This window comes from Sinocyclocheilus anshuiensis, unplaced genomic scaffold (assembly GCF_001515605.1).
Source record: "Sinocyclocheilus anshuiensis isolate Anshui unplaced genomic scaffold, SAMN03320099.WGS_v1.1 scaffold1346, whole genome shotgun sequence".
Classification (NCBI taxonomy): Eukaryota; Metazoa; Chordata; class Actinopteri; order Cypriniformes; family Cyprinidae; genus Sinocyclocheilus; species Sinocyclocheilus anshuiensis.
The window spans coordinates 822,667-833,726 of NW_015555726.1; positions in this window are offsets into that span (position 1 = coordinate 822,667).

Below are 11,060 nucleotides of genomic sequence, written 5' to 3' on the forward strand. Positions count from 1 at the left end.
TTTATGACAAAGAACTGCACAGATGCAAATATTATAACAATCTATCAATAAACACGCACCTTGTCCTCTGTTTCTCGCTCTGCGCCGCCGCGGTCTGCGGATTGAAAAAGATAGCTATAGCCCCCCTAAAAATGGCCTAGCGACACCCATGGCAGTAAACAACACGATTGCAGCTCAATAAACAAGGAGTTAATTGAGTTACTTACTAGACACAATATTGCCAGTTGCGTTGTCTCTCGACGCTTTGTCTCTTGTCGCTCTGCCAACGAAAATAGCGCAGGAACCATTGCAAGCTCCAAGCAAAACACACTAGTGGAGTTTTGTCCTGAATGAATCAGCTTTTTTGAATGAATCCCGATTATTCAATGACTCACTCACAAAGACATGCTGAATTCAGAACAGCATACCAGCATGCTGTTTTTACTAGTTCTTCCTTTGAAAGATATTGTAAATATAATAAGAATAATATGCTAGTATGCTGTTCCAATTTCAGCAACATTCACCTGTTTTGTTCATGAATGAGTAAGCGTCGTTCAATGAATGAATCATTTGACTCACACACAAAGTAGTTTAGGCTAGTTGCTGAATGAATCAGTGTTTTTGAATGAGTCGGTTGAATGAATGCTTTAATGACTCATTAACACAGTGACTTTATGCCACCTATTGACGTAATGATGTAAAAAACTTAATTAGAGGCTCATTATTTCTGATATATTTATAATCTCCAAATGAAGACGTAGTGCCCTATTAATAATGTTTTACCGGTCCCACTTTATATTAAGTGGCCTTAACTACTATGCACTTACATCAAAAAATCAGTACAATGTACTTATTGTGTTCATATTGTATTGCAAAACACTTTTGCTGCTATTGAGGTGGGAAACGGGTAAGGTTAGGGACAGGTTTGGTGGTATGGGTAGGTTTAAGGGTGGGTTAAGGTGTAAGGGATGGGTCAACAGTGTAATTATAAATGTAATTACAGAAATTAATTACAGATGTAATTACATGCAGATATTTTTCAAATATAAGTACAATGTAAAAATATGTATGTACACAATCAGTGCATTGTACCAAATGATCAATTTAAATGTAAGTACATAGTAGTTAAGGCCACTTAATATAAAGTGGGACTGTTTTACCTTTTTTGTAGAATTTCTTTAAAATTCTGTGTAATACGCAAGACCACTGTAGACATACAGTACATTAGAAAAGAGCTTGTCTGGTAATATGCTGGATGCATGCTAATGGGAGATTGACTGTATCATTTTTACTGATTTATATGTAAAATTTGCAGATGGATGGGAGGGAAGGCGCCACTGCTACTGAGTTTATGCACACAGAGTTCAGTGCTTTTTGCACTGCGACCGGCTAAAGTCTCTAAGCGCTCAAATCAAAGGCTCATCACTTGTTTAAGAGATCAAGCAATGTTTGTCCATTAAAGTTTAATGCACACTTAAGTGCAGGAAATCAAGAGCCCCTCTTTTTTCATCAGAAGATTTGTTTAATCTCGTGTTCGTCTAATAAAATTGCTTTGATCCAGCTTTCTCCTCTAATCAGCACGTGCTCCCTCTTGCTCAATGTATGAAGTCAGACCGCCCTGTTCCCCTATCAGTTCGTAGTGTCTAATTTGATTTCTGTTGACATTGTGATACTAAAGCCAAGTGTCTTGCATAGGCTACACTAATTGGCCCAGGTGGAATAATGCGGCATCTGATTTCCGTGCTGGTTTTCATGTGGCTGCAACTTTTCAGGGTTGAGTTTCAGATTTACAAACTTAAATTTTTATTTTTTTCCTCTTCCATACGTTTCTCTCTTCAGTTCTGCTGTCATTCACCTTCAAGGCCGTTAGATTCTTCAGATTCTATTGAATGACTTGAATAACTGGTTGAAAAGGGGGAGATGGCACAATAGTGCTGGTTTAGAGGTTACACGTCCCTGTGTGGGAAGATCAGCCTTTCAGCACAAACATTGGTACATTGAAACTAATAATGGCTTAACAATCATGACCATTGAAAAGAAGTAATACAAAATAGAACCAGCCTAAAATTTAAAGAAATAAATAGGCTAATCCTCTGCCAGTTTATTCAATAGGATGAACAAGAAAAGCCCCAATAGTATGTTCTCAGTTTTAACGTATATGGGAACCCGGGGCGTGTTGTCAAAAGTTGCCACAGCGGCTGTACTTTAGTAACCTTATAATATTTTCACAATTAGAAACAAAAAAGGTTCAGTTACACAAATGCTTGTTTTCACAATCGGTGGTTTGGTATGGTAGTTCAAAATGCTCTTTTGTAATTTCATCATCAGTAGTTCTGGATTACAAGCAAATGCATAAACCACACTGACGTATATTCAAACAAATGTCGAATATATAATGGAGGCAGTAGCCTTTTAGAGCTAAAAGGTTTGACTGTGTTCTTAGGCCAGGGTATGTTGTCACGTGTTTTAATACAGGGGTATAAAAAGTACTGAGAAATTGTACTTAACTTAAAGCACAATTAAAATGAAAAAAGAAAAAGAAGAAATACAAAAAATGATAGTAAAAAAATGTCGTTAAGTATTTAAAGGATAAAAAATTACTCTTTCAAAGCTTTTCAAATTGACTTGAAAACAAGAGGCAGTTTGTTTTCATGCAAAAACGTTATAAAGAGACCTGTCAAATTACTATTTTCTCATTGTACTGTCTATGTAAACTGTAAACCAAAACCTATCCTGACATTTTTAGCTAGAAGTTTCAGCAGATGATTTTACAGTGGTTTAACATTTAACTATAGTGATTTTTAGACGAATAATCAGGGGTGTGAAGTAACGAATTACAAATACTCACGTTACAGTAATTAAGTAGTTTTTATCAGTAATTGTACTTTTTTGAGTAGTTTAAAAATTGTGTACTTTTACTTTTACTTGAGTACATTTTAAGTGATGTATCGGTACTTTTACTCTGCTATTTTCCTCCGTTTGTGGTCGTTACATGCTTATTTTAATTTTATTTTGATCCATTAATGTGATTGGATAGAGAGTAATAGGCCTCGTGACTTTCGTCAAATCAAATTCTGCATAGAAAACTTTAACTGCCAACTGTTTATCATTGCTGCTGGAAGCGCATTCTTCAATATTTATGTTAAAATTGTAACGTAAATTATCAAGTTTAGTTATTCTTATTTATTGCAAAACGCTAAAACTGGCACCGTTTTGGAGAGAAATCGGCTCTCATTTTAACCCATATCATGGCGTGTGATGCTGAACTATGAGTTTCTAATGGTGTTTGTATTTGCACTGTTCTAAACATTAATATTTTATGTGCAACAACAGCATGCTGTCTCAGTGGCCTTACACATGATTAATGGTACTTTTACTTGAGTATATTTTTTCAGTACTCTTTCCACCACTGCGAATAATCAAGACTAATCATGAACCATGTTCACACTCGGTTCAAGTTCAACCAACTACAGGGATGAGTTTTATAAGAACACATATAAGTTTGTGTCTGAAAGGGAAGGTTCAGCCAAAAATTAATATTATGTCATCATGTACTCCCCCTCATCTTTCAAAGTCAGGATACATACTATATATATATATATATATATATATATATATATAGGATATATATAGGATATAGGATACTATAGATTCCCCAAAATAATACTTGGGTATAGTAATAAAATACTGTTATTCAAATACTTTACACCTCTGGTTTTACAGTCACAATATTTGTCAAAACAACATTTTTGTATGCCTGCACCATCTAACATTTTTGCTGTTTTGCATTCTTCTGAATGAAAAATTATTTTGTGACAACATGCCCCAGTCTTCACTACTTTAATTTTTCTGCTATTAATTTTTAAACTTTATTTTCAGTTAATCATTGTTCTTGTACCGCAGCAGTAAACGACTTGCGTTGATGTTCAAAGACTGAATGAATTAGGTTGTTATTGTTGTTTTGGTTCATCAGTGATGGAAAGTGATTACGATACAAGCTGAGATGAGCGGAGAATACAGGGGAGCAGGAAGAAATCATTTAATTAACAACGATAATAATGATCATTATCATTTTAATGATATTCATGCAAGCAAGTGTCTCATTTCACAAAATACATTGGCCTCATTTATGGTTATCAACTGGAAATGACATACAAACGATGTTTAAGTTATCTGAAGATACTGTTTTCAAATAGATTTTTTCATTTCAAGCACAGTTGCAACTAAATTGTTGGAAACTGTTTGTTACATTTAATCATAGAACAGCCACTAATAATACATTTTTTTGAAATACTGCCTGCTGTTTTCCCTTTAACATTCATCTGGAGGATTGTTGTCTTGTTTTGCACAAATGTGGGACATTGTAGAAATACATAGTTTTACATTACAAAAATTATTATACATCACAATACAATTATTCGGCACTTATTTTTTTATTTTATATATACAAGGACGATCTGACATCAAACTGATCTCAGTCCGATAATGCTGAATTATGTTCAAGATGTTCATGTTACATAAAGACCAGATAATTGTTTAAGAAATCTTGATGTCATTGACAACCCCACTGTAATGGGATATATTGTCACATAAGGCCAATGTGTGCTAAATGACTGAATCTTCTGGATAACAATGGTGTAAATATTCAATAGCTATTTTGTAGACAGCACTTCAGGGAATAAAGAATCCTACCTTGACAAATATTCACTGGAGTAAATGATAAATAGCCCCAGTCTTTCAATACGCTATCATCTGAATACTCAATATGTATTTTTACTATAATCTACAGACACTATTATTCACTTCCCTGGTTCATTAATGAGGCTGTTGCACCCTCACACACATTAAATGTCTTTTAGTCAGATTTTAATTAAGGGATATATGCATTAATAAAGCACTTTGTAAAAGCATCCACCCAGAGATCTGGTAAGATGAGGTGTGCATGCATAAACCTTATCGAAATGTCAAAGATAGTGCTTTGAAACAAACGGATGCAACCTTTCTTGCATTAATGATGAAGTAATGTCTCTAGAGGCAAGATCAAGACTAATGAACATATTACAGCATATTCCATATTCCAGAATGAATGTGTAATGTAAACTATTGTGTGACACTGCAACGCAAGGGGTAAAATTCAAGTCTTTCCTTTTCATGTTCCAAGTCGAGACAGGATATGGTACCAGAAACATCAATATTAGTTTTAATTATTCTATTATAAAATTAATTAATGAGGATATTAGAGGATTTCCCAGAGGCACTGATTAAGGAACGTTGGAGTGGATAGGAAAGCCTTTGTTACACTCACTCTAGAGATCCGTAGAGTTATCCTTATCCTTAGAAAAGGCTTCAGAATGGTGGGTTAAAAAGGGACAAACCCAGCTATTGGGTTGTTTTGACCCAGTGGTTGGGTTGTTTTGAGTCAAAACAACCCAATAGCTGGGGTTGTCCCTTTTTAACCCAGCGCTGGGTTATATTTAACCCAGCATTTTTTAGAGTGCACATATTGCCTGAATCACATATTAATAAACAAAGAGGGTTGTGTTATGTATTTAATTTTGTATAGGCTACATATGTATACATAATACATACAGTGAAGGTAAAGTATGTAGGCCTACGCGTTGCCTGAACTACAATTTCGTGGCTATTAATATTTTTAAATAAAAATGAAAAGAGGCAGTGGTGTCGTTTGATATCATATTTCGTTTTATTGTAAATATACAAAAAGTGAGGATAACCGGAGTAGCCAAGGCGAGCTGAGTGACATTATCAAGTATGCTGCTGTTCCATTTGCAGAATTACCAGACTTGCGTCCTCCCGTCCTCGGGAGTTTGCACTCCCGACATGAACTTGCCAAGTCCGAACTATAAATGACGCAAGTCCGAACTTTGTGAAATTGGTATTGAGAAACGGCTGTAATCTTCAGACCGAGGAATCTGATTGGTCAAACATTTTATGGTCCTACCTGTACGCCTTCCACAGACGATATAAATACATATCAATACATTTAGACCATTTAACTTAGTGATTGCTATCGGGGTGTGAAGAGACTTTCAACCAGCATAACAAAAAATGTTTTTGAACCAAATCACCTACCCTGCCTTCAAGCCTCACTGCTGATTCAACCTCAATACGGATACAGAAACAGGTAACATTGTCAATGCAAAGATACATATGAATAAAATTGTTTTGCTGCACACCCCTAGTTGCTATGTGATTGCATAGCAGTCCCAATTCAAAAGAGTTCAGCCCCAGGTTTCTGCTAAATTCAAATCAGATATAGTTGGGGTCTTGCCCTCAGTATTAGTCTATGGGATTTTTTTCACCCATTTTATGGTCCACCAAGTTGCTTAGAACAGCACACCACAACACACATCATTCGTATATCTGAAGCACAATTGGTGCAGGAAGAGTTACACTCTTCAGTGTAATAATTGGAGTTAGGGATTTGTTCAAATCACTAACCATAAGTATGAGCAATAGTAATAGTGATGCTTGTCTTAGCAAACACCACTGATAATTATCTGCACACATCCGATTTCAGAATTCTGAAATTAATATTTATTTTCCAGCCTGTGCCCATTTACAAAATTATTCACATTTGTGAGTATTTCACAGAGCATGTGAGAGATTGTTTACGCATGTATGCGGTTTTGGTTGCATGCGGATCTTCAGTCCTGATGGCTGAAACTGTTTGTGTAAGATAGATAATCTTGCTTTATTAAAGTGAAGTGATGCATGTAATTAAATATAGTGTTGACAAAAAGCAGAGGTTCGGGGAGACTAGGAAATTTCTCCTTGATTGCAGACTGTTTACTGTCATGTTGACTGTGTAGTGAAGGGGTCTAATTATGCCTCAAACCCCCCAAAGTCAGAATGCAAGGCTGGAGGGAGTCTAAAAAGTAAACATGCTAAACTGTTTTAATTCAGTACATTACATAAAAAACATCTCAACAGCACTTAGTAATCATAAAGGTGAGTCAAAGCATGTATTTTTTTAGTTAGTATTTTTTTTATAGCATTTAACATTTAATAATAGATTTACATAAGACAGCAGACATGTATCTTATTTTTAACATAACGGACATTAGTAACTTGAATGTGCAAGGCTTCCACTGTCACCTTCACCACAATCTTCCAGTTGTTTTAGCTGTACAAAAACAGTTTGTTATGCTGCTTATCATCAGAATCTAAAGTCTCACACATTCACAAAAAAATTGCTTACTTCCACATTGCAAAAAAAAAAAGAAAAATAGATATCCCAAAGCATTTTAGTGGCTATATATGTGGTTCAACAAGTAATGCTCACGTGGATGTCATAAGTTTGAATCTGGCATGCAACCTTTCCTAGTCTGTTCAGCCTCTTTCCACCAATCAAGACTCAACGATATATTTTAGACCATCCTCAACTCAACTCAACTCAACTCAACTCAACTCAACTCAAATATCATTGGCTCCACTCAACTCAACTCAACTCAACTCAACTCAACTCAACTCAACTCAACTCAACTCAACTCAACTCAACTCAACTCAACTCAAATATCATTGGCTCCATATCAATATTTTTTTTGTCCCCACCATAAAATGTTATGCATGTTATTTTTAAGCAGTATATTTTTTGGAAGTATCAGAAAAAGTATATTTACATTTATTTAATTTATCTACTACTTTAATATAATCTAAAAGCATGTTTTTTTTAATTGCAACAATATTAACCTGAAAATTTTACAGCTATAATATAAATTCATGATTGCTGTAAACTAAACAACACAAAAGAGAAAATGATGGCATATTTTGCAAAACTTTACTGATTTGTTCATTATTATAAACCTGTACTTATGAGTTATGCTTCCAAAATGATTACACGGGACATGTCACACTCACAAACTTACTTCAATGCTTACAGTTCATTCAAAGTTTACATTTTGCCAGTATGGGAATCAAACCCATGACCTTGACATGCTCCACAAGTTGAGCTATATAGAAACTAGCATTACTATGGTGACTCAACTCAAATATCATTGGCTCCATATCAATATTTTTTTTGTCCCCACCATAAAATGTTATGCATGTTATTTTTAAGCAGTATATTTTTTGGAAGTATCAGAAAAAGTATATTTACATTTATTTAATTTATCTACTACTTTAATATAATCTAAAAGCATGTTTTTTTTAATTGCAACAATATTAACCTGAAAATTTTACAGCTATAATATAAATTCATGATTGCTGTAAACTAAACAACACAAAAGAGAAAATGATGGCATATTTTGCAAAACTTTACTGATTTGTTCATTATTATAAACCTGTACTTATGAGTTATGCTTCCAAAATGATTACACGGGACATGTCACACTCACAAACTTACTTCAATGCTTACAGTTCATTCAAAGTTTACATTTTGCCAGTATGGGAATCAAACCCATGACCTTGACATGCTCCACAAGTTGAGCTATATAGAAACTAGCATTACTATGGTGACATACATCAGCAGAGCTGGCAAAGCAATGTTCATCACAGAAAACCAAATGTTTAACTTTGAATAATGAATATAAACAACAAAATTACTGGCCTTAAAGTGCAAATGATATCTCGGTCTGATGTGAGACTCTAGGGCCTGGGTCCATCGGGACATATATTGTTGATCTCATTTCGTCTTCCCCCTTATAAAAGTGGTATAATCATTTTTTGTTTTGTCTGAACAGAGTTTAAGACATTTGCCTAACTCTGCTATGGGCGGTAATAGCCAATTTGGCTTGTGCCAGACGAACCTCAACAGATTGCGCCTCACATATTACTTCCTCAACCCCTCTGAAAATCATGTAATTTCCAGAATGGCGTGCAACAGAATCAGAGGGGTTGATAACAAAAACTAGTTTATTTAGTCCAGATGTACCCCTGGAGAATTGGACCGAACTGCTCATGCAAGTAAAACTCTGTAACAAGGATGTTACGTTGTTGCCTTAGTGACAAACCTCTTCCTTGGCAACGCTACTGAGCCGATCCAAGTGCACGGGCCTCTATAATATTGCTTGGCATGATTTAATATACAACTTGGGATCCTGGGCAAGCGTGGGTGTGATAAAGGTTAATTCAAACACACGTGCTCATGTAATCGTGCACAAAGACTCACCACACACACACACACACACACACACACACACACACATGCGCATAAATGCCTACACATGCACATATAGATGCACGTTTAAGGCTAGACGATAAGCTGTGATTACCAGAACTTTTGAGAAGTGCAAAGCAGGAAAATCTGATGAGTTGCAGCAGATTTTCCAAATCCCTCAGGTGCTGCCTCTCACTTATCTCCCCTGTGCCAGCCATTCAGCTGCCAAGAGCAGGTGGCACACTTTTGGGAGAAAATTTACTGTTTTAAAGAACTCCTGGCACCCGGAGGACAGGGGATTTGGGATGTGTGAGAGTGTGCGCGTGTGTGAATTCATGTGTGCATGTTTTAGTGCACACGTGTGTGTGTGTGTGTGTGTGTGTGTGTGTGTGTGTGTTTGGGATGTGTGAGAGTGTGCGCGTGTGAATTCATGTGTGCATGTTTTAGTGCACACATGTGTGTGTGAGAGTGTGTGTGCCAGCACGAGGTCCGTGATGATTATCTCTCACATTCTCCTGCCCAGCAGGAGTCTCTCCTAGCGCCCTCTTTCTAAAGATAGTCTCAAATGAGAAGCCCTCCCCATCTCCCCGGCCAGATTCAATTTGGAGTCGGCCAGTTCTCCCAGGTTAAAGTGAGATCTGAGACTGATGCGCGTGGACTGAAAAAAAGGGGTGAGCCAGAGAGACCACCACCGGCAAAAAAGATCAATTAAATAGTAAATGAAAATGATCGCGGACCCGTCCTCTCATCTTTCTAGCCCGCAGATGGTGGTGCTCAGGATTAAAAGGCAAAGCTAGTCCCTTTTCCTTTGCAACAAGTGCATGGGCATAGGGTTGCATCATTGGATACGGCTCAAAGCAGCTGCTCTACAGCACATATGGGCTGGCTGATGTTAATATAACCTGCGCAGCACAACGTCTTTTTTCCTACCTCTCTGTCACTCCCCGTCCCATCTTTCCACTTGTATCCTAATGGAAAGCCCCCCGATGCAGGTTGCGAGAAATGGGGTCTCTCTTCGCGTAAGATAAATGAATTTAGCGCCAAAGCCAATTTGTCAAGGGCTCATCGTGCTGTCAGCGCTGTTTGTTCGTAAACGACTGTCTTAATCAAACACTGATCCTCAATTCCCGGCAGACCGCTCTCTAAACATCTACCATGTTTCACTTTTAGCTACGTCCTGGGAACGAAAAAGCGCTCTTGCTTTCTCTAATCACCATGCAAGGACATTAACTGTTCGCAAGCTGTTTAATGGTAATGTACTCCTACCCTCAGCAATATTATAGCATAATGTTCCTAAAAATTTTACAGTTTGCGGTGCTGGAGATTATGTGTCCCAAAAGTACCACTGCTGTAATTCTTGGTGCTTCTAGGTTATAAATAATGGAATATAGACCACAGAGAATGCAATCACACATCCAATAAATCAAAACTGATTGGATTAATTTCAAGTCAACATGAACTTAAAATTGACCTGATTTAATTTCTTATTACACGCACCTGGTCCTGTGTGTTTCATCAATTTGCATTATTCAAAAAAATAAAAAAAGAAGTTTGTCTTTCATCCAAATAACTTGTTCTTCTGTACCTCTGAAATGACCAATTATTCTTACTTTTCACTTTCTCCCCTCCAACCATCTGGTTCCATTATGAAACAGCCACTTCTCAACATCCAATAAGTTCCTAATCATTGAACATCCTTCTTCAGTAATGAAATAAAATATGTCAAGTTCATGTTAACTTGAAAGGGGACATATTTACGGCTTGGCGATCAGATTAAAACCTAAATATACACTGTATATATATATTTTTTTTCAAGCCTTCAGATGATATATAAAAAAAATAAAATGATATATTTCAAGTGTTTTTGACCCAGGCTGGTTTTGCTACTATACATGTAAGACCTTTCTACCAAAATGTAAAAGGCCTCTGTTGTGATAAGCTAACCTACCAATTGATTGATATG